Raw genomic sequence first — 25,335 nt, 5'->3', positions numbered from 1 at the left:
TCTGTCTGAGTCATTGAAAATTTCATTGAAAACATCTACAATAGGGTTGAAGAAGGGTGTGATGGGCACCATCATTTTGAATACTTTCCGCAGGAAAGCCAGCAATATGCTTGCTGACCACTAAAAACTGGGTTAGCTGGTATGGCCAAAGCCACTCAGGATATGCATGTATGCCAAGATAATAATTAGACTCCTGTTGGAATGGCACCATTTGGGTGAAATTCTCTGAATCACTGCCCCTTATTCTTCATTCCTTCTTCAGCAAATTAGAAAGGTCTCTTTCTTTACTGATCCTATAGAAAACACCAATAGATTCCCAAAATAGTTACCTAATAAAATATTTTTGACTATGCTGATGGGACACTAGGAAGGACTGAAGGGGCCTTGAACCCATGATGGAATATGTTTACCAATCTGTCTTCGATGTGAATATTTTTCACAAGATTAGGAATTTTAAATCTTGCCAGTAGAAGGGTTTTCTCTCTGAAATAAATGGATATGATATGGTCACATCATAATCCACCTTAATTAACATTCATTTGCATACTGCCATTACATCTTGACCAGGTCACTGAATACTGGATGTGTAGAAAAATATTATGTGCCTTAGCAATCTCCAGAAATGATACATCCTTTTAGTTTTCTGTGAAGGAATGTTATTGGGGAAGAGTACTCGAGATGTCCCTCTAGGGTCTTGTTCTATTAATTAATGGTGTTTCAGCCTTAGAGTAAGCAATTTTAGTGAGACATGAGATTGTTTCCGGATAGAATTTAGAACTAAATAAGTCGGTGATGAGATAAAGGAAAATGGCAAGATTGGTAACCATGTCAGGAGAGACTCTATGAGAGAACATGAAGAACCTTAGCCAAAACAAGGACCAGGTAAAAGGAGATTTGTTCCCAGATGCTGACAACCAGTGTGGCATTCTTACCTTTGAGATACACACTCCCTACATGGGAGGGCCAGCTTCCCCCAGTACTGACCACTGTCCCACCCCATGCGGTTCTCTGGCAGATCACATGGTGATGTGGTTGGTATAAGTGGAAGGTACATAGTCCCTAGAGTCAGATAGGCTAGGTTCAAATCTCATCTCTGATATTTACTGCATTTCTGACCTTAGGTAAGGCATGCCTTGTACCTGTTTCCTCATCTGGAAAATGAGAAGATTGGACTAGATTACTTCTAAGATTCCTTCCAGCTCCACATATATGATCTCATGTTCATGGAATTCCTAGACTGCCCATTGCTATGGTACCAACCTTGCGAGGCTTGCCTTTCCCCACTCACAAGGCATATAAGTCCAGACACTTATCTGAAAGATAGACCACCTTTCTCTTAATTTCATATGCAGTCATTATGTCTTCTACCCTCCTCCTCTGCCCTGCTGCCACCATATCCCTTTCCTGACTTTTCCCCAGGCACAAAAATTTCTAGATATAGCTTTATAAAGAGCAATTTTTTTTCCCACTCTGAGCTTGTGGTGAACTTGTTTCTGAGAAAGGAGAAGAGAATGGAGCTGTATGAAGTTGAGGTTTTATTTATCCTGAATGACCTTAAGGCAAGCTGTTTTCTTTCTGTATGTGGTTGTGTGTGTGGTTGTATGTGTGTGTGTGTGTGTGTGTGTGTGTGTGCGTGCTTCTTGTCATCCTGAAATTTGATATGAACAGAAATCGGTGGAGGGGTATGAAGGAGGGAGAAAGTGGATGCTGCTTACCTTCCAGGGAAGTTAAAAGTCTCCGAAAGAAAATGTCTATAACATATAATGAATCCATGGCATTGTTCTTGAGTAGTGTCCTTCAAGTGACCAAAGAAAAATGATGGTGCCCATCACACCCTTCTTCAAGTCCCACCTCAGGCTTTCACTGGCTTTTTCTCAGACTAAGAAGTGAAAGAGTTCATTTCAGTACAAAGTCCTGTCATTCATGTTATGTCTCCCTCCCAACCTCCCACTGCCTCATTCATTTTTAGTCTTTGATTCTTCATTCTGGTAAACTATCTTTCTAAATGTACTTTTCATAACCTTCTTTTATTCCAGGGTTTTATATTTCACAACACAGTGAACCTTTACACACAGTGAATCCCAGTTCCTCTCTTTGCTTATCAAAATACTCTACTTTTCTCAAGAATCCTAGATGGGAGGAAAAGAGAAGAAGGAAACACTTCTTTTTAATTTGCTCTACATGGGATGTATACAAACAGGTGTTTCTTAAATGCCCATGAGAATGGCAACTGGCCCATATACTTCTGAGATGCATGCAGGATGTCCTCCAGGCCTGGGACATACTCCTTCCTCATTTCTGCCTCTTGGAGTCCTTTGCTTCAAAGCATAGTTCAGGTATTACTTCCTTCTCATTGCCTTCACAGTTCTTCTGGTTTTTAATGCTGATCTTTAACATCCTGACCAGAAATGCATTTGTATATATTTTGCATTATTTACTTGTTTGCATGTTGTCTATGTCCCTCCCAGTAGAATGTAAGCTCCTTAAGGTCAGGGGTTGTTTTGTAGTTGTCTTCTAACTCAAGGCTCGAGCCTAGTTATTTGCGTAAGACTCTCCTCATTAGTGGAGAGAATAATTACTCAACAGCTCCCTGGCATTAAGAATTGAAATAAATATTCTCCCCCTCCCCATGAGGAGATTATTATGCAAATGTCCAAGCTGGAGCCCTAGGTTCCATCTCTCTAGCCTCAGTGAGTAAGAAGCTCAGTGCCTAGCACTGAGCAGGCATTCAATGAATGTTGGATGAACCAAGCCCTTTGCTATAAGACCATCTAATCAATCTATGGGCTGCAAGGTCGGCTTTTTCCTTCCTTTTCATATGGGATGAACACATTTCTATCTCCAGATTTTTCTACTGCACTTTGGAATATCCTCATGCAAATGTAGAGGCTTACAACTCTTATTATTCTATCTTTATGCAGGCCATGCATACCTGACTCCTCAGCCAGATACACGTCTGCCTGGATTTGGAAATGAGCTTCCATTGGAAAGAATATTCTGAGTTACTCAAAAAAGACAAGCAAACAAATGGCCGCAGTGGCCTTTCCGTGGAGACATTAACAAGGAAATCCGAATGCAGTATTTCAGACAAATTCAGCAGGTGCACGTTCCTGGCTATTTTTAACCTCAGTGCCTTAAGTTTCCCATGAGTTATGGAAAGCTTGTCTTTCCTGGTGATTTACTAATGATAAACACAGTATCTAGCTGCCATCTGTGATGGATGCCAGTGTGTGTGGCGTCCCCGGACCCTCATCGATATTTATGCTGGTTGGGTATGCACGGAATGTGAGCAGTGTCCAGAAGAGGGCACTGTTTGTTTATATTTCTGTGGAGCTTAATTGCATCCACTGCCCTTTGCTGGCACATTAATGAACTAAATTAAGACGGAGCTGAGATATTGTACTCGGAGATAAGTCACAAATCAAACTGCCATTGCGTTAAAGACTCTTTCAAAGTCTTTATTCCTGTTTTTCAGCAAATGAATATGGCCAGGCTGTTAAATGTAATAACTGCAAAGCCAGCAAATCTTTTACTTATTAAATCCATTATTTATTTATTTTTCTCTTAAAGGGGATTCTGGAGTCAAATTTTCAGACATTGCTGAATCCCAGAACAAAATGGGTAATTTATACCTATTCAATGTTTCAGCCTTGGGCACAGAGATTTTCAACATAAGTACAATTGACATACATAGATACTTCTTAATGTCTGCAAAGCCTTGTACTTTGACACACAAGGGATGATGATGCTTTAATGGCTATTTAAAAGCACAGTTCCATGCATTTGTATGGATTTTCAAAGGGTGAATGCCCTGGATGGATTTTCAGGAGAGTAAAGAAGAGAGCAGGGTATTGAGGCTGAGAAGGCAGCTGAGGGCAGTTACTCTCCAGTTGGGCTGAGGCAGACCTCGAGCACTCACTACTTTTGGCATCCTGTCCCCTTTGGAAGCTCTACCCTGGGTCCACTTATCCACTTGCTCTCTCCTCCCTCCCATAATCAGGACAGAATGAGGAAGTTCAGCAAGGGGAATGGTCCCCCCTGAAGACAGTTGTCAGTTAGGTGTTGAGGAGGGGAGCTAACCGGTTCTTATGGGACTAGATAAGAGCTAGGAGGCACTACTCAGTTCTGGAGCCAAAGTGAGTTTACCGTTTTGCAGAATGCAAAGCCCTAATATAAAAAGGGGCAGGAAAAACCTATTTTGTTATGGTTAAATGAATTTTAAGGTAGGTGTCTGGGTTTCAGTTTCCCCATATGCTAAAGAGCATATTGGGCTAGATCAGAGGGTCTTAACCTTTTTTATTTCATGTACCTCTTTGACAATCTGATGAAACCAATGCAGCCTTTTGCAGAATAATGTTTTTAAACATATAAAATAAAATACAAATGATTATATAGGAAACTGATTAAATTCAAATAGTTACCAAGATATATTTTATATAAAATATATATCAATGTTTACATCTTTATCTGCATCTATAGCTACATCTACATCTCAATTATCTATCTATCTATCCATCTATCCATCCATCCATCTACATTTATCTCTATCTCTATGTTCATGGACTCTGGTTAAGAAACTGTAGACTAGATGATCTCAATGTAGTTCAATTCACCAAGGGCCTTACATTCTCTTGGGGGATACACCATTTACATGGCTAAATAAATACAATAGGTATAATTTATGGAGGGAAAGAACAATGAGAAATAGGGTAATTTGGAAACACTTGTCACATGAGGCACCTAAGCTGAGCCTTGAAAAAAGCTATGGATTCTTAACAAGAACTAGGGTGATGCAGTAGATAGAAAGCAGTACTTGGAGTCAAAAAGACCTGAGCTTGGCCTCAGTCACATACTAGCTGTGTATTCCTGGGCTAGTCACTTAATTTCTCTCTGCCTCAGTTGTCTCATCTGTAAAAGGAGGATGATAAGAGCACCTACCTCCTAGGGTTGTTGTGAAGATAGAATGAGAAAATGTTTGTAAAGGGCTTTGTAAACCTTGAAGTGCTATATAAATGCCATTATTATTATTAGAGGCAGAAGTGAGTAAGGTTTGTGGAATATAGTACTATATAAGTACAGTTATTGTTATCATTATTATTATTTTATTTTTTTATTATTCTAAGAGGTAGAGGTAAGGAAGACCTATGGAATAGTTGATTCTCTCTATGGTTGGAACAGAGAGGGTTATGGAGAAGTATATGGGAAAGAGACATGGAAGATTAGAGCTGGCTTGTGAAGGACTTAAAACGCCAAGCTAAGATTCTAGAGGCAGCGGGGAACTACTGAGGATTCCTGAGCATGGATGTGCTCTGAGCTCAAGAAAGATTATCTTGGCAGATGTATGGAGGGTAGATGAATTGGAGAAGGGAGAGACTACTCTGCAAAGAGGATATTTAGGAAACCGTCGCAATAGTCCAGATGTATTTACATCAAGGAGGATATAAAGTTGGGTGGTTGCTGTGTGAGTGTAAGAAAAGAATGGACATGAGATGGGTTGGGAGGCTTGGCCATTGACTGGATATAGGCAATGAGGGAGGAGATGAAGACTGTGATGAGGCATTGAACAGGGGAGAAGAAGAGAGGGCCTTTCACAGCAGATGGTCTCTATTGTCTCAGGAAAGCAGGAAGCAAGGGCCTCTGTGAGGAAAGAGAGAATGTCGAAGCTTGAAGAAACAAGGTTGGGAACAGCTGCTGTGGGCAGGGCATTCATGAAAAAAATCAAATGTTTATCATGCAGTGACAATGAAGACCCAGTTGTGATTAGATAATATATATTTGGAGTGGAAACAGTCGGCACTATTGTATGACTTCCTCTAACTATATTTAGCAGCATTGCATTGTAAGTGGAAAATACGGATGGTGGGGGAGGGTAACCCCACTTTTGGGTTTGGCAGGGCAGGAAAGTGATAGAGAAGGGGACAAGGGGTTCAAGGATAGAGGGTAGTTTGTATTTGAACTTGTTAACTATAGGGTCAAGGGAGAAAGGTGGACTGGGAAGGTTGGAGTGACTGGAGGTCATGGTAAAGATGCCGAATATCTTTATAAAGGTGAAGCAGAGATGAAAGGGCAGTTCTCTAAGTGATTTAGATTTCTTTCAGATCTAAATTCTATGATCTCTAAGTTGTAAAATTTAAAAAAAGTTTGTCTTTATGAATCTAGGTTCTAAAACTGCTGGCAACTTACCTGCCAGGATGGGTCTCCAAGTCACAGAATTTACAGTGAATTGTCAATAAAATAGCATGATAGCAAAGTTTACAAGAGTGTTTCTCTAGCCACTGCTAGACTGTATCTTTATTTTGACATTTCTTATAATCTTAGGATTTAGAGCTGGTAGGAGCCTTGGTGATCATCTGTCTAACCCTTCCTAGGGAAAGCAGTGGCATCGTGGGTAGGGATGTGAGTTTGTAGTGGGGAAGACCTGAGATTAAATTCTGTTTCAGACACTTACTAGTTAGTTAACTCTAAATAAGTCACTTAATCTCTCTTAGCCTCAGTTTTCTCATCTATAAGACAGGGATAATAATAGTACCTCTACCACAGAATTGTTGTAAGGATTAAATTGCTTTGCAGAAATCAGACTATATGAATTATAGCTATTATTATTATTATTATTTTGTGGATGAGGAAATTGGCCCAGAGAGGGAAAGTAACTAGAACTAAATTAACTTTTATACAAATGTTGACTCCAAAGAAGAAGAAATTAGGCAAGAGACAAGATCAGGTATTAGTGTTAAGGGAGGGATTAAAGCAGAGGATGTAACCAAGTCAAGAATCCAGGAATGGAAAAAAAGCAAGGCAAGTCTGGAAGTGTAGGACAAAATCCTTTTATAGGAAAAGACTAGGCCCTGGAAGTATCTGAAAGTTCATAGTTAAGGCAAAGTCTAGATGTAGGGGTTTTTAACCTGGGATTCATATTTTTATTATTTTGATTACTGAATTTCAGTATCATTGGTTCCCTTTGTAATCCTATATTTTATTTTATACATTTAAAATGATTCTGAGAAAGGTTCCATAGACTTCACTAAGCTGCCAAAGGGGTCCATATAAAAAAGTTAAGAACCCTGGTCTAGAGCAGCGAAGCAGGTGGCTACTTAGAGTAGGGAGGAGAAAGAGTGATGGGGAAAGAAACTGCATCTATATCTACCAGTTGACAAGCCATTAGGCAGTTGGACCCATATGTCAAGTCAGACTTTTCAACAAACTCTAAAGAAAATTAAAAATGGACATACCCACAGAGATTCAGCTACTGAGATAATAAGGGAAGAATCAAAGAGCAGGTAAGGCATCACTTTCAGTGCAGAAGTGACCTAGAGTGTAGATGGCATGAGAATTCGAAAAGGAGCAAGGACGGAGAAAAGGATGTAGTGCCTAGACAGGTCTGAGAGACGTGGATCAATATTGTCCCATGGAAATCCCTTTCTTTTGTATTCATTGCTGCAAAATAGAGCAGAGATGATTCATACCCCGTATACCTGTCAGAATTAGAATGGTGACATCCCAACTCCCCAGGATGATATCTAGCAGAGAATTCTAATGCTTAGACATTCAGAGCTCATGTGATATCTTCTCTTTCCCATGTCAAGAAGGATGAGAAAGTTTGATTCTGGAACCCCAAATCACATTTCCTTTAATTGCTATAATTTCTTTGGGCATTACCTAAAGATAACGAGTAGACTTGAAGCTAAGTACCCAAAATCCATCGAACTTCTGGGTTTAAGGACTTGCTTATAGGTTAAAAAGTTTTAGGTTACCTGAGACATAGAGGAACCACAGATGTCCACTCTGTGTGGTGTTTGTTTCAATGTATCCAGTTGTTTTAATTTTTCATCCTGATTATGAGTAAAGAATTCTATACTTTCAAGCTGTATTCAAATGACTGCCTTGCTTGTGAGATTGCATTCCATTGAAATGCGGCATCAAAAAGGCCAGAGTTTTCCAACTGGCAGAGCACTTACTACAAACCATAATATAAAGACACTTAATTGGATAAATCCACACAAATAACTCCCTAAATAAATGAGACGAGTGCTGCTACCCATAAAAAGGGAGAAGCAGCTAGTTATCTGAGCTTGTTGGTTATCACAGAGCATGAAAATGTATTAGGTAAAGTGAATAACTATAGGGGCTATCATGAAACTGACCACACATGACCCTTATCACCAGATACAGAGTCTAGCATTTCCTGGTAGTTAAAGTAAGAAGAACAGTTTTACATACACATAGATGCCTTAGGTTACATGTGGCCAATGAGTTAAAAATAGACTGGCAGTCAGGAATCAAAAAGCCAGTAGGTACTAGAGAGTAGGCTATAATTGTAAAATCAGAAACTAAATGAGCCAGGAATCCAGAGAACAGGAAATCAGGAACCAAAACTTCTTGACAAAATAAAAAGTCTTCTCAATAGGTGTTACTAATACATTTCTGGCTATATATGGATATAGTTATAAATATAAATGTATGTATATATGGTATTTATATAACATATAAAATTACATGTGTATTATGCATGCAAATATATGTATTGGAAATATTTGCTATAATAGAAGAAAACAACAATTTTAAAAATTACAACACCAAATGTGATTGGATTGACTTCCCCAATAAAAGGAAAAATAATAAAGATCAGAAAACAAAATCCAACAATTTACTAAAAATAAGAAATATGGAAAATAAATAGAGACTGAGCAAAACTGAAGGTTTTTGAAAAAATCTATTATACTATGGAACACTCTAAGAAAACAATAGTTGCACACATCATCTGAAACAAAGCAATAATAAAACTAAAAATATCAAGAGGAACCAATAGGAACACTACATTATGTTTTTTAAATACCATAAGTAATGGAAAATAACATTTCCAAATATGTATACATGCTAGAGGATTGGTACTTAACTTATTAAGAACAGCCAAAAATTATAGAAATACATTGAAAAAGAAATAATAGGAGACTTTAATATTCCTCTATCAGAGTCAAATATATCCAACATAAATAAGAAAAAGAGAGAGTGGAATAGATTACTTGAAAAAATAGATTCGTTCAATCAATGGTGGCATCAAAATGGGAATATTAAAATTGATTATTTTTTAGCATGCCATATGTAACTTTGCAAAAATTGATCATATGCTAGGGAATAAAGGAGTCATAAGCAAATGTGAAGAGTCTGAAATAGTAAGTATATTCTTTACAGAACATAATTATCATAGCACAATAATTCATACAAAAAAGCAGTAAGAAATGCTTGACCTTAATTGAAATTAAGTAATGACATGTCATAAAAACACTAAATAATTACCTTAAAGACAATTATAATAATGAGAAAATGTACAAAAATTTATGAGGCAACTAAAGTAGTCCTCAAAGTAAAATTATATCCCTGAAAATTATGTTAATAGAAGAGAAAAAAGATCAATAAACAGAGCATGCAATTTGAAAGAATAGAAAAAAACAAACCAGCCCTCCTAAAACACATACAAAAGAAGAAATTTTAAAATTTAGAAGATAAATAGAAAGAATCAAAAACAAAGACTACAGAACAGATAAAGCTAAGCTTTTTTTGAAAAATCTAAAATATTCAATAAACCATTTGCTAACTTGACCAAGATAAAAAGAGAAGAAAACAAAAATTTGAAAGTATCAGTAACTACTGCACACAAATAATAGCAAAACTTTGAGCTTAAAGTGAATAGGAATCTGTAAAAATGTGAAATTCCCAAACTATCATATCAAGAAATAAGACTCTTAAACATTGCAACTTCTGAAGAAAAAATGAATAAGTCATAAGTGAAATGCCAAAGGGTAGAGTGGAGGATTCTTTGCCAAATGAATTATGAGAACTGCGTCATTTAAAGGATAATTCAAATTTGTGCTACAATAACTATCATCAGAGAAGATATTCTTTCATACTCCTTTATGACATGAATTTGATCCTGATACTCAAATTGGAGAGAGACAAATAAGAGAAAGAGAATTGTGGATAAATTTCATGAATGAATATTGTTGCATACATCTTAAATAAAATCTTTGCAAGGAGTCTATAGAAATATGGCAAAAAAAAATCACTGTGATCAAGTTGGATTAAAACCAGAAATATGAGAATAAGGAAGCATTAGAAAAATAATTTGCAAATAGTCATATGAAAACAAAATCAAATAATTATATATACACAAGTACATATATAATATTGTGTGTATAGTATATATAATGCATATGTTATATATGCAAATAAGTACTTATTTAAATAGATGCAGAAAATCTTTGACAAAATGTAGTAGCATTCATTTATGTTAAAAAAACAACTTTAGAAGTATAGGTTCTCTTTTATAATATGGTCAAAAAGATATAAAAAGGTCACAAAATTGACAAATTTCATCACATAAAATTTAAAAGCTTTTGCACAAAAAAGTGCAAATAGAATATGGATAGAAATTGTAGAATGAACAAACATATTTGATCAATATTACTATTGAACATTTGCTATCCAAGATATATAGAAAATTGACACAAATATGTAACACCAAGAATCATGTTCCAATACATAAGTGATCTATATATGAATAAGTAGTTTTCGAAAGAAAAATTACAAATTTTAAATTACTATTTGAAAATATGATCCAAATTACTAATAGTAAGAGAAATGCAAATTAAAATAACTCTGAGATTTTGGCTTATATCCTGATAATTGGCAGATAAAGAATGAAAAAAATATTGGAGGGGCTGTGAAAAAATATATATGCACTAATAAAGCACTGATGGTGCTTTGAAGTGTTCCAACTTGTCTGGATGTCACCTTGGAATTATGCAAGAAAATGGACTAAATTTTCCAGATTTTTTAACCCAAAGATCCTACTGCTGGGTTTATATCCCTAAGTAGTCAAAAACAGAAACAAAGGCCTAAAATATTCATGCCATCTCTCTTGTAGTAGTAAAGAACTGGAAACAAAGTGAGTATTTATCCACTAACTGAAAATGAAAAAAATATGGCATATGAATATAATGGATTGTTATTACAGAGGAAGAAATCATGAAAATGAAGATTCTGAAAAACATTGGAAGATTTATATCAATTAATGCATAGTAAAATAAGTAGAACCAAAATAACAACATGTACAATGACTTCAATGTAAGTGAAAAGATCATTAAAAGAAAGCCAAATTCTAAGTAATTGGAAAACCTTTGAAGGTCCTAGAGAATGATCATGAAACATACTTCCTCTCCTTATAATAGAAAGGTAAGCCACTAGTAGGGCAGACTGTTGTATACGTTGTCAGATGTCTTCACTATGTAGTTGGGATTTTTTATTAACTATTTTCATTTGTTACAAGTCAGGATTGAACTGAGAGAGGAGCAGGGTGGTCTTTTTCCAAAAAATCAGTGTGATGTAAGGACAAAGAAAATCGATGAAACATTTTTCTAATGGACAATTGGACAAATGATTTATAGCACTGTTCATAACGTATTAATATTATTGTTAAGCAATATTAGTTAAGGCAACATTCTTTAAGATATATCTGTACGTGGTTTCAGAGACATGAGTTAATACATAGTGGATGTACATTCACTTAAAAATAAACACCATCCAAACAGACTTTCCCTCTATCTCATTTTTATATTGTCCTTGCTGCAAGATGGCATGGAAGTCAATAACCCCATAGAGAGCTCAGTACTTAGCAGTAGACATGATAAATGCTTGTTTAATTAAATCAAATACTATGGTGAACTCAAGCACATTTTGAAAAGACTTGATTTCAGAAACTGAAGAATAATAATAGCTAGCATTTATCTTAAATTTACTAAATGATTCATGCATGCTATTTCATTTGATCCTTTGTGTGTTAGAAATTCAGACAAAATAATGAAGGTATTTAGAAATGTAGATATTATTCATGGCTAAAATATATGATAAATGAATATTCAACTTCACTTTCAACTCTTTCTCATAATCTTCCATACACGTTTGAGAGGTTCAGAAATGTGACGTAGCAGAAAGAACCTTGGACCAGGAATCAAAGGACTTGGGTTCTAATTTTGGCTATGATACTAATTGACTGGGTGACATTGAGCAAGTCACTTCCTCCATGTAGTCATAGTCTGCATCCGTATGACGCAATAGCGAAATTGTGCAGTGGACCAGATATTTTCAGATGCCCCGTCAACTTGGTATCTGTGTGTATTTAATATGTAAACTCTCTCCTTGTAAACTTTTACTGATCTGTGAAGTGATTATTCACTTGGAGAAAGGGAAGATGGGAGGGGGATGTTATTCCTGGCAAATGTCTGCCACTGCACTGCCTGCTGGCCAGGAAAGTTCTGCCATTTGGTGCAGATTTGGGAAATACAAAGTAGTATTGATATCAATTGAAGAAAATGTAATTAGGAAATAATACAGGGATGAAAGGTCATAATACATCCAAAACCTACATATAAGTGACTTCAGGATGATCTACCATTTTGGTGCATTAGCTGTGTTGCTGCTTGCGTCCATCATAAGGGATAATTGAGAAGTCATAGAATCATTGATTTAAAGCTAGAATGAACTTTAGAAGACGTTCGGTCTGAACCACTCATTTCAAAGATGAGGAAACTGAGGCACAGAGTGATTATGCGGCTTCCCCAGGGCCACATAGTATGTGTATGAGGTAGGACTTGAACCCAGGTTCATCCCGTCTCTAACACGAGACCGCTATCCACTATACTACGACTCCTATACAAGCTTTACCCAATGTCTGGTTAGGAAGAGCATTTTATAGGTATGCGATGACACATGATGACTGGTCTCATGCTGTAATTTGGGATGCCTCGCTCTAGTAGCTTTGTTTAGCTCTTTATGTTTGCCTGTCAATAAGTGTCACAGACGTAAGATACCCTAATATATGAAATGCTGAATAAAAGTCCCGGGTAATTGTTAACCTGTTTGTTGTACCTACATAGATAGCAAGCTTTAAATTTTGGAGATTGGTTTAGAAAAGTGAAAAGTCATTCAGGACAAATTTCATAGCATCTCTGTTCTTTTCTTTGTTGATATCAGCTACTCTCACCTTCGGCATTGCACAGATCGTAAAAATTTTATAGTCCTCAGCCAAGTCAGCCAAGAGAAAAGGCTCCCATCTCAACTCCATGAATAAAGGTCAGCCAAAGGATGAGCCAGATTCACCCCACCCCCTCTCTTTTCTGCTTCTTCCACCTCTCAGATAATGATAAAAGATCATTTAGAGGTATAGATGTAGGGGTGGAAGCAACAGGGAACCCCTTCTTACTCTAAAAGGCATTCCTTTGGAAAGTCAGGAAACCAGTTTAGCCTCACCAACGCTTATCAGTAATAGAACTTATTCTGTGTATAAGAGGAAAACTGGGAAGTTATTTTGCATTGCTCTGTTTGAAGAACTGATCCGAGAAGGCTGGTACTTGTCTTTCCAGATGGTTGGCTTAAGACTTGGTCTGCAGATCTGCAGGCAGCTACCGGTGAGGTGGATAGAGTGCTGGGTCTGCAGTTAAGAAGATCTGAGTTTGAATATGGCCTCAGACACTTACTAGCTGTGTGACCCTGCTCAAGTCACTCTATTTCAAGTTCTAACCCATTCTCAGAGGAAATAAATAGGAAAGCCATAATTTGAATTCAGGTTCTCTTACTCCAAAACTCTATGTTCTTTCTACTATGCCAGTCTACCTTTTATCACACCAATGCAACAGCTACAGAGTGCACAGAACTCTGGGCCTGGAGTCAAGATCTGAGTTCAAATCCAGCCTCGGATACTTACTGGACAAGTCACTTAGCCTTTGTTTGTCTTCATTTCTTCATCTGGGAATAATAATACCTCCTAAGGTGTTCTGAGGATCAAATGAGATAAATATAGTAAAGCACATAGACTCATGCCTGGCATACAGTGGGTGCTTTATAAATGTTAGCTATTATTATTTTTATACTTGTCTTATTTTTTTAGGCAATTGGGGTTAAGTGACTTGCCCAGGGTCACACGGTTAGTAAGTGTTAAGTGTTTGGTCTGAGGCCGGATTTGAGCTCAGGTCCATCCTGATTTAAGGTCAGTGCTCTATCCACTGTGCCACCTAGCTGCCCCAACTTGTCTTATTTTCCCCCAAGTAGATCATATACTCTTTCAGGGCAGTTACAGTATTGTTGTTGTGGGTTTTTTTTTATCTTTGTAGCCTCAGAATAGTGTTATATGGTCCTTGTGACAGACGGAATATCTGTCATCTGAGGAACAGTCTCACTCAGTTTGGAAGACCAGGTTGGACACAAGTTGATGATTATTTTCTGCTATATGATCTCTCAGAACCCATGTATTTTGTGATGGATCTGGAAGGAATACCCTCACTAGTGCACTTACAGATCACTGAAGGTTTTAAGAAGTTTGCTCTGCATAGGGCCTTGCGTTTAGTAGGTGCTCAATTGAATCTACCCCCTTTTTCCAAGGGAGGAAGGAGCTGCAATGATCTCCCACTCTTAGAAACTCTGCCTAGTGATTAGACACCTTTTAGATATTGCTCGTCCTTCCTTTGCAAAGAGGATCAATGATGTCACAGGACAATGTCTTAGCTTGTGCGTGAATTGTATTTAAGTGAGGCAGAGTTGCACAAAGTCATCAACCTTACTCTCTCTTCCAGAGTCATTGAAATCCAGCGGCAAGATGAAAATCAAGATGACTAGTGATTGTCCAGGATGCAGTGAATGACCTTGCCATCTTTGATGTCAAGCTCTAAGCATCCATATTACCTACTCTAGCCACCTTAATGGCTGTTGGAACAAATTATTCTCATCTGCCCATTCTGCCAGGGGAAGTCTTCACATGCTTGGGGGAGACATCCCCCTAACTCATGAATAGGTTTGAGGCCTGTCAGTTATCCTCATCCTCATTTAGCTCATCTGCTGAGATAGTTTAACCAGAGTGTGGCCACTGTACATGGATGGCTTCTTGGAGCCAAAGGTGAGAATTGGGTGACAGGTGGACACCAAAGATGGATGAACAACCCTGAAAAGGTCTCAGAAAGCCCTTACAGTGGAGGTGCCAGTTCTCCCTGAACAACCCACACACCTTAGAAATTCTCGCATAGAGCTTTCTGGAACTCACTGAGCCCTCTGTACATGTGTAAGAATATTACTGCTATAGATTATATTTCAGAGAAGGATCTTTTTGTTAATACATATATTTATTGACAGATGGTCCTAGTAATCCTGTTGAAAGACAGGTAAAACTACCTTCATGTTCTTAGACGTTTCTATTTGTAAGTCACAAAATTTTAGAGTTGGAAGGGCTCTCAGTGGTCATCTAGTCCAGGACTTCTCAAACTTTTTCCGTGTGTGACCCCTTTTTGCATTTCGGCAGCATTTGTTGGCATTGCACGGCCTGAGAGCACGTGCAGCGTAAAGCGCACATGCTTTGTGTTCAGAACCAAGGCTGCAGTGAAGTTGTATGATGCAAAATGGCCAAGCGCTGCCAGAAACACCTTGAATTCATTACACATTAGATTTTTAATTGATTTTTGGTCGTTGTATGTTTGAAAATCTTTTACTGTTGCCAAATTTTTTGCCATAGTGTAAGTTGTTGATGCTACAGTTTAAAAAGCACTAATCTAATCTAAACCACGTCATGCCCCCACCCCACCGAAATACTTCTCCTTTCCGCAAACCCAGCAGATGGCAGGCTCCTCTGAAAGCCCTGAAATCAGGGGGAACTCACTATCTCTATACACAGACCATTCCTCTCTTATCGGGTCAGATTGTCATGAAATTTTCCCTGATACCAAACCCAAATTCAGCTCTCTGCAACCACTGCCTCTTTCTCCAGATTCTTTCTCTTGAAACCAAAAAGGACAACTCTAATACCTCTTTTTCATGAAATCCCTATAGGTATTCAAGACGGCTCTCTAGTCCATAGGAGATTTGGCTTCATTGGCTAAACGTTCCTAGTTCTTTCAACTGATGCTCAGATGGCATAGTCTCAAAGCCTTGCAACATTCCAGTTGCCTTCCTGTAGACATTCTCCAGTTAATCTATATCCTTCCCAAACTGTAGCACACAGAACTGAACACAATACTCCAGATGAGGTCTGGCTAGAAGAGAGTACAGCAACACTATTACCTGCATGCTCCTGGAAACAGTGCATTTCAAGTAAGCCCAAAATTGATCAGTTTTGGGGAGGCAGCACTGTTGAATCATACAAAGTTTAAAATCGGCTAAAATTTCCAGAATTTTGTTAGACAAGCTGCTGCCAATGTTAAGGGCTTACTATTCAAATGTGAGTTACTATTGTTAATTTTTTGGTTATTTTTCACTCGTGTTTGACTCTTCTTGGCCTCATTTGGGGTTTTCTTGGAAAAGGTACTAGAATGGTTTGACATTTCCTTCTCCAGCTCATTTTACAGATGAGGAAACTGAGGCAAACAGGGTTAAGTGACTTGCCCAGGGTCACACAGCTAATAAGTGTCTGAAGCTGGATTTGAACTCATGAAGATGACTCTTCCTAACTCCAGACCCTGCACTCTATCCACTGCACCACCTATCCTCTACTGTTATTAAATGAATTCACATTTCCTACCCTACTTGAATTCCCCTATAGAATAGGACAAAATTTCAGAATAATGATTGGAGGACTTTCAGAAATCTCTAGGAAATCAAGGACAATAGAAGTACCAAAGAGAAAAAATGGGTAGACATTTTCCCCAGATTTCACAAGTGGTAAGAAGGTGGATTTTTGTTAATTATAGATGATGAATTTTATGTCTATCTCTGCCAAAATTATAGAATGATAATAAAATAGATGGTTTGTGAGTGCTTAGGAATGAAAAGTGTAATCATTAGGAGCCAGTATAGGTTCCCTAGGAAGGTCATGCTCATCAAACCACATTCTTTATTTTTTTTAACAAGCCTACTAGTTAGTTGGGAGGTTCAGAGGAGTGCTGTATAAACAATACATGTGAGAAATGCTCTTGATAAAATCTCTCACAAAATCCTTGATGGAGAAATGTGACATGTCTAGGTGTAGTTGCAAAGAATTTTCATGAATGGAATAGAGATGGCTCTATCCTTGAGCTTGTGCTATTAAAAATTTTTTTGTTATCAATGACTTGACTGTATACTTGGATGGTAAACTTACCAAATTTGCAGATTGTCATTGCAGATGCACTGAGAAGGAGAGTTAATTTAGTGGATAACAGAATCAGGATCCTGAAAAGTCTCAGTAGATGAAAACAAATGCAAAGGCATTTCCTAAAAATAAATACAAACTTCTGCTCTTAGATCCGAAGGTACTAAACAATTTCAAGATTGGGTAAAAAACACAACTAAACAGTGGATCACACGAGGGGAAAAAAAGCAATGATATTCATTGACTACAAACAGAAAATGAGTTAGTTTGGTGTGGCTTCTCCCAGAAGCTGATGTGATCATGTATGCACTAATGGGAATATAATGGAAATATAAGAGAAGGAATAGTCCCATTGTATCCTGGCATGGTTAGAACACATCTAGAATATCGTATTTCATTCTGGACATCACATTATAAGTTGAAGCCAAGGTAGAGCAACAGACTCTCCTTCTTACTACTCTTTATACATAACAGTGAATGTCTCATCTCTATACCTTTTCACAGGTTGAATGAAGGAATGAAGGCGTGAATGAAAGAATGAATGAAAAAGCACAGTGTATCTAGTAATTGTGATAAGCACTGGGGATACAAATATAAGCAAGCGTGACATTCCTGGCATCATGGAGCTTACATTCTAATAATGGAAGGCAACATATAGGGAGGAGAGAGATGAGGAAGACAGTGGTAGCACGTTTTGGACATGTCTGGGAAGCAGTACAGTGGCTTGGTTCTGGGCAAGACAAAATGAAAACTCCAATTATCTGAGCCCAGGGTCTCAGGGGCTGAGTATGAGTTATGATGAAAGGGAATGAGGAGGATGGCTAGAGTGTCGGTGTGGTTTGTAAATGTCTGGGAAGTAGTGTGTTGACTGGATTCTAAGCAAGAGAAGATTGTTTGCCCGTATCTAGAGTGTATTTCCTCCTTCTGTACTTTAACATTGATTCTCTAGTTTTCTTCAAATTTCTGCTCAAATGCCACTTCCTAGAGTAGACATTGTCCTATGCCTCTAACTGCTTCTGCCTCCCCCCAAAATTGCCTTGCATTTGTTTTCCATATTGTTGTTGTTGTTGAGTTATTTCAGGCATGTCTGAGTCTTTGTGATCCCATTTGGTTTTTTTTTGTTTGTTTTTTCAGAGGGGAGGGAAAGATACTGAAGTGGTTTGCCATTTCTTCCTCCAGCTCATTTTACAGATGAGGAACTGAGGCAAACAGGGTTAAATGACTTTTCCAGGGTCCCACAACTAGTAAGTGTCTAAGGATAGATTTGAACTCATGAAGATGAGTCTTCCTGATTCCAAGCTCAGTGTTCTATCCACCATGCCACCTAGCTACCCCAATTTTCCATATATTTTGAATGTATATATGTACTTGTCAGCCGACTAGCATTTTTTAAGTGCGTACTATGTGCCAGGCACTGTGCTAAGCACTGGGGATACAAAGAAAGACAAAAGATATCGCCTGTTTTCTAGGATCTCACACTCTATATGTTGCTTCCTCCAATAGAGTATAAGTTCCTTGAGGGCAGGAATTGTTTTATTTTTAATCTTTCTATACATAGCAGCTAGCACAGCACTTGGCATATAGGACACATTTAATAAATGCTTGTTGATTAATTGACGGGAATGATGAAGGGACTTACAATCATTATATAAGGCTCAAAGGAATTAAACTCAAAGATTTAGTAGCCTGAGGTAAGAACATGACAACTGTCTTTAGATAGCCTAAGTTCTGTTCTATAAAAGAATGAATTGGGGAAAAAAAAAAACTATTCAGTGCTTCCCATATACCAGGCACTGTACTAAATGTTGGGGATAGAAATACACAAAGTAAGACAGTTCTTGCTTTCAAGGATCTTATATGCTAATAGGAGGTATGCATAGTCAAAAATGGTTGGGAAGCAATATGTTCACCTGGTCCTGGCCAAGATAAAGTGTCAAAGATCACATATCAGAGCCAGGGCTGGTTGTCCCAGGGTCTGCATCCCAGGTTCTAATCTAAAAGGAGGTTGATGAGGAATCTGAGGATGGCTGGAAAATAAGGCCACATTATTGGAAGTTATAGAGAGGTAGATTTAGGTTCCCTATAAGGAAGACCTTCATGACAATTAGTGAAAATGGAATGTTACTTCCTAAGGTAATGAGCGACCTACATTACTGGAATTGTTCCCATGAAGGGTAGATGACAGTAAATAGGAATGTCATAGGAGTCGGGAAGCTAAAATAAAATGAACCTTCAAATCCCTTTCAGTTTTAAGATTCTGAGATTCTCTGTTCTCTGTTCTCAATTTCCTCCTGTGTGAACACCTGCCAACCTCCCAGCAAGGCTGTGAAAATGCTGCAGGATGCCCTGAGCATTGTGAGATAAGGGATGGATGGTCTGTGGCAATAGGGGATTAATAAATGGATGACTGCATTGCTTCTTCCTGTAGTTATTTACCAAACTATACACAGGAACTGCTTAACCTTCCAGCAAAATGGCTTTTAGGAAGGTCCCTCAACAGTCCCTGCCTTCAGTGAGACTCCCCCCCCCCTTTTTTTAGAATAATTCATCAGATCGTAGACAGAACGCTAAAGAGGACCTTAGAGATCATCCAGTCCGTGCCTCATCACTTGACAGGTGAAGGGACAGAGGCCCAGAAAAGTTTAATGACCTGCACAGTCACATAGGTAGTCAGACGAACTCAGGTCCTCTGACTCTCAAGCTGGAGTCTTTTCCATTTTACTCTACTGTCCCTCGCTGGACAATAGTTTATAGAGGGAAAAGAATCTCACTTGGCAATATAAGCTCAAGGAGGGAGAAGCAAACTAAACAGAATCACTCCTACAGATAGGCTCTGGGGGATTTTAGTGTCCAGTAGCCAGTTTATGGTGGTTCATAACCATCTCCACTGGGATCAGGTCATCAGCCCCTCTCAGGATCTCATGCTCCTTTGTCCATAATTTCTTAGGATGTCCTTTTTTTTTTTTTTTAAGATTACCTTGGAGTAAGGATAACTGTCATCTGTTTGTTCCTATCATTTCCTCTGCGTAACACCTGGCTGCTAGTATAACAAAGCTGGAGCTGTGAATAGAATTCAGCTGACTCCATATTTACTTCCCTCAATAGTTTTCCCTTTTCAAACCTCTTACTCAAGCTTCCTCCCACCCACACCTCCCATCTCCTTCCTCTCTGGCTCCCATTACAGCCGTTCCTTCTTTAGCCAATGTGGGCCAAATGTGACTGTAAAAATGACATCTTGGTGTTCATCTGTATCCCCCATCAGTGACATCCGTATCACAAAGAGTCTGTCTGCAGCATAGATCAAAATGATTTCTCCCCCTCCCTTAGCTGCTAGGACCATTCTTATCACTGGGAATCAAATGTGCGCCTTGAGTTCATATATCATCATTACCTACAATACAAATTCTGAAATCAAAGCAAGCCTGGCAATTTTATTGATGCACACAGCAGAACAGAGCCTGGGTCACCCTGAATCAGTTACATTGGCTTTGCCTGCCTGACAACAACATCCACGTTACTGTCAGAATAACCAGAGGAAAGATGACTTCGCAAGTTGGATGCAGAAGGGTAACTTGTCAGTGCCAGGAGTGGGACTCTGAGCATCACTATTCAGAACTAAGGAAATGGAGAGGGGGAAAGTTCCTCCTGAAAGTGTGTTTCCCTCCAGGGACCAGGTAGACATAGGAGCACAATGGATTGTAGAGAAAGGAATGATGGATGGCAGTAGGGAGACCCGGTGTCCAGGCTCCGTTCTCTGTCACTTCTGATCTATATGTCCTTGAACAAGTCCCTTCAGTTTTAGACCTCAGCATCTTCACCCATAAAATGAGGGGGATGGCCACTTTTCTCAAAATATACACGTGATTCAGCAGGTAAGTGGTATAGTATACAGAGTGACCGACTTGTAGTCAGGAAGACCTGATTCAAATCCTCCTATATACACTTACTAGCTGTATGATTGACCCTGGAAAAAGCCACTTAATCTCTCTCAACCTCAGTTTCCTCATCTATAAAATGAGGTAATGCTAGTGCCTATCTTGCAGGATTTTTGTGAGAATCAAAGGAGATAGCATATATAAAGCTCTCTGCAAACCTTAAAGCTATCTATAAATGCTTTATTGTTGAGTCATGTCTGACTCTTCATGACCCCATGGACCATCACACAACAATGCTGTCCATGGGGTTTTCTTGGCAGCGATACTAGAGTGGTTTGCTATTTCCTTCTCCAATGGACAAAGGCAGATAGCAGTTAAGTGACTTGACCAGAGTCACAGAGCCACTACGTGTCTGAGGCTGGATTTCAGTTCAGGTCCTCCGGACTCGAGGCCCAGCTCTCTCCACTGAGCCACCTAGCTGCCTCCTATATAGATGCTAGCTGATTTTATTATTAATTTATTTTAAACTTAAATACACAATAAGAAAAGAAAAAGAAACATATTCTAAACTTAAATACTAAAACTTAAATAGAAAATAAGAAAAAAGAGCATTGCCATGTGCACAGCAGAATGTGAGAGAATTCAAAATATACAGCAATACATTTCAAAAAAACCTATACAATAAATAATATACATTGTGTTCAGAGCTGCCCATCTTTTCTTTGCTTCCTTGTAAGTTTGTGTTTGTTCTCTGCCATGCACTTTTTACTTTGTTCTTTTTTTCCCCCTGATTTTATTGTTATCTGCAATTTCCTCAGTGTGGAGAGTTCTCTCTGCCAAAGAACGTGGTAGCCCATATAGGAGTGTATAGATAAGTCTGAGGGAGCTGTGTATGATGTATAGAAGTTAAGCTCAGGGTCACATAGCCAATAAAAGTAAGATCTAGACCAGTGGTGTCAGACTGAAATAAAAAGGATCCCTGAAGGCTACACATTGACAAAAAAACACAAATTAACATTATAAATGTTGTACTATATTTTTATTTATTTTGTTAAACATTTCTCAATGATATTTTAATCTGGTTCCTGCCACATTCGGGGTTCCTTGTGGTCTTTGAGTTTGATAACTGTTCTAGACTTCTTCTCAACACTCTAAACACTATCCATTACTCCCTAAAAGACTTGCCTTCTTCACCTCTGTGTCTTGGAACCTCTAACTCCCCCTAAGGTGCTGTTCAAATGTCACCTCTTTCAAGAGGACTGTCTTTCCTAATTTCTCCAGTCGATCATATATCCCTCCATCATCATGGATTAATTTTGTATCTATCCTGAATTTATTTATCTGTGAATATCTTGTATCCTCCTATTAAAACATAAGCTCTGTGAAGGAGAGATTATCTCACTTTTATATTTGAATTCCCAATATCTAGCACAGTCCCTGACCTGTAGTAAATGCTAATCAGTGTTTTCCTATTCATTTCATTGTTTTCAGTCAGTCAGTGAGTCAAGAAACATTTATGAAGTGCCCACTAGGTGGACGCTCTACTAGGTTCTGAGGTCCGTGCTGTCAAGGTCACAGTTTAATGGGAGAGACAACAAGCAAACAAACATGTACAAACAATATTTATACACACATACACACACCCACAAGCGCATGTATGTCAGAAGTAATTAGCAGAGGGAAGGCATTACCATGAAGAGGGAGTCAGAAAAGGCTTCCTACAGAAGGCAGGGTTTTACTGGCAACCTAAAGAAGTCAGGAGGTGGAGATGAGGAAGAAGAGAATTCTAGTCATGGGGGACAGCCTGTGAAAATGCAGTCATCAGAAGGATTTTCTTGTACAAGGAAGAGCAAGGAGGTCACTGTCACTCGATGGCAGAATACGTGGGGAAGAGTAAGGTATAAGACCAGAAAGGCAGGAGGGAGTCAGGTTATAAAGGGTTTGAAAAACCAAAAGTACTTAAAGAACACCAAGAATATGCATTTATCAGGGCTTCTTTGGGATGGTATAGTCCAGTAATCTTTGTAACTACAGATGTCTGCAACAACCCAAAAGACCGATGGACCAACATAGAATTATAGGACTTAGAGTTTTGAAGGTCATTAGAGATCATCTAGCCTAATCCCCTCATTTTACGGATAAGGAAATTGAAGCCTAGGGAGATGGAGTTAATTGACCAAGATCACATAGTTAATAAGTAGAAAAATCAAGATTTGATCCTAAGTATGTTAGGTTTCAGATTTCAAGGAACCGTCTTTCACTCAGTTGATTTACATACAAGGTACATTGAATAACATAAAAACCATGTAGACATGTTCATAAAATAAAGATACAAGAAGGCATGCATGCACCAACTTGCTATGACTTAGTGGGTCTTTCTCTGGCTTAGGGAAATGACTTCACGTGTGACTACTGCCAGGAAGCCAATTTTATCTAGAACTTGCCCAGTCACTGGCTAGTCCACAGATGGATGGGTATATACACAGATAAACAAAGAAAGCTAAGAGCCTGTTAATGCACACATCTAGACTAGACCAGTTGTTCAGTCATTTTTCAGTCACGTCCGACACTTTGTGACCCTACTTGTGGTTCTTTTGGCAAAGGTACTGGAGTGGTTTGGTCTTTCCTTCTCCAGCCCCTTTTACAGATGAGGAAACTGAAGCAAACAGGGTTTGCCCAGGGTTCCACAGCTAGTAATACGTTTGAGGACAGATTTGAACTCATAAAGATAAGTCTTCCTGACTCCAGGCCTGGCATTTTACCCACTGTACCACCTAGTTGCCCCTAGAGTAGGTCAGATAAAACTAACCACCAGGATTACTAGGATTCCTTTGGAGTCAGGGGATATGTTCTACAGTTTGCCCTCTTCCCTCCATAGGAAGGGACCTAGTCTCACTAGCCTGCATCACCAGACCATATAATACCGATAAAGAACACTATCCTGGTCATAACATACCCATAATAGTAACCTTAGAAAATTCAATCTCTATCTGGGACCTGGAATTCTTGACCCACTGATTGAAACAACATGATATCTAGCATCATGAAACTGTTATTATTTTGGTCACCCACAGTAAGAAAGACCTTTAAGAACTAAGGACCTAAGTCTTAACCATTCTGGACTTGGGCTTATCTCCAGGCATACCTTCCTCCTTGAAACTGAAATCCTCCCACCAAGGAACATTCCTCTGACTAAATTACATCTTAATGCATATTCTCAGCTGTGCACCTTTTACTACATTAATCAATAAGGAATCAAGCCCAAATAGCTTGACATCTATCAGCTGAATCAGTGTGAAAGCATTGTCAAGGTTATTATTGTACTTGTAAATCTATTCAGGGGTCTGAAACTAATCGCACTATTTTGAGACCTCATGAATTTGGGGCAGCTTTGACGTTATCCATTCTCAAACAGTATACACGATCTTTTGAACATGTATATATAATTAGGACCTACCTTACCATTCACTTACTTACAAAGAATAAAATCCATCTGTTTCTGGAGAATGATGTATTCAGACCTCGGAAAGACACAGGAAAGAGCAGAAGGAGTCCAAAAAGCTGGAATAATGATCTCTAAAGCACCCTGCCTTTCTTCAGTAGTGTGCTATAATGGAAAAGAGGGCTGAATTTGGAGTTGAAATACTTGAGTTCAAATATCATCTCTACTCCTTCCTATCTGTATGACCTTGAGGAAATTACTTCAGGAATCTTGTTCTCATCTGGTAAAATGAAAGAGGTTTTCTAGTTCTGAATCCTATTATCACACACACATACATATCCAGTAAATATACATATACATCTCACACCAAGATACATAATACAAAGGCAGTGTCAGGGAGTTAATAAAATTACTAGACTTGATTTAAAAGACCTGGATTTAAGTTTTTGTTCTGACATCTTTTAACTATATATACTCACCTTAGAGAAGTCACTTACATGCTTCAAGTCTCAATTTCTTTATTTGTGAAAGAGGATAATAAATTAGTAGCCATCTTTTCTTGTTGTTCAGTCATTTTTCAGTCGTATGCAACTCTTCTTGGCCTCATTTGGGGTTTTCTTGGCAAAGATACTGGGGTGGTTTGCCATTTTCTTCTCCAGCTCATTTTACAGATGAGAAAACTGAGGCAGACAGGATAAAGTGACTTGCCCAAGGTCATTTAACTAGTAAGTGTCTGAGGACAGATTTGAACTCAGCAAGAGGAGTCTTTCTGACTTCAGGCCCAGCAATCTATCCACCATGCCATCTAGGCCACCCTTATTCCCCACTTCACCCTTTCCCCCTACTGTTAATGAAGGCAACAAGTTTCAATGACATCCTGCTTTCAGGAACTGTTACTGAAGACACGGCTAAAATTG

At 38.4% G+C, this 25,335-nt stretch overlaps 1 pseudogene; it reads left to right on the top strand.

Annotated features, from left to right (window-relative positions):
• The first annotated feature begins 852 nt into the window (after positions 1–852).
• Positions 853–25,335, top strand: part of LOC114051305 — a 28,336-nt pseudogene continuing 3,853 nt past the window's right edge.

The sequence above is a fragment of the Vombatus ursinus genome, unplaced genomic scaffold (genome assembly GCF_900497805.2).
Source record: "Vombatus ursinus unplaced genomic scaffold, bare-nosed wombat genome assembly UNPS02014802.1, whole genome shotgun sequence".
Taxonomy (NCBI): Eukaryota; Metazoa; Chordata; class Mammalia; order Diprotodontia; family Vombatidae; genus Vombatus; species Vombatus ursinus.
Note: the sequence above shows the minus strand (reverse complement) of the source record. Positions and strands in the feature narration are given on the sequence as shown.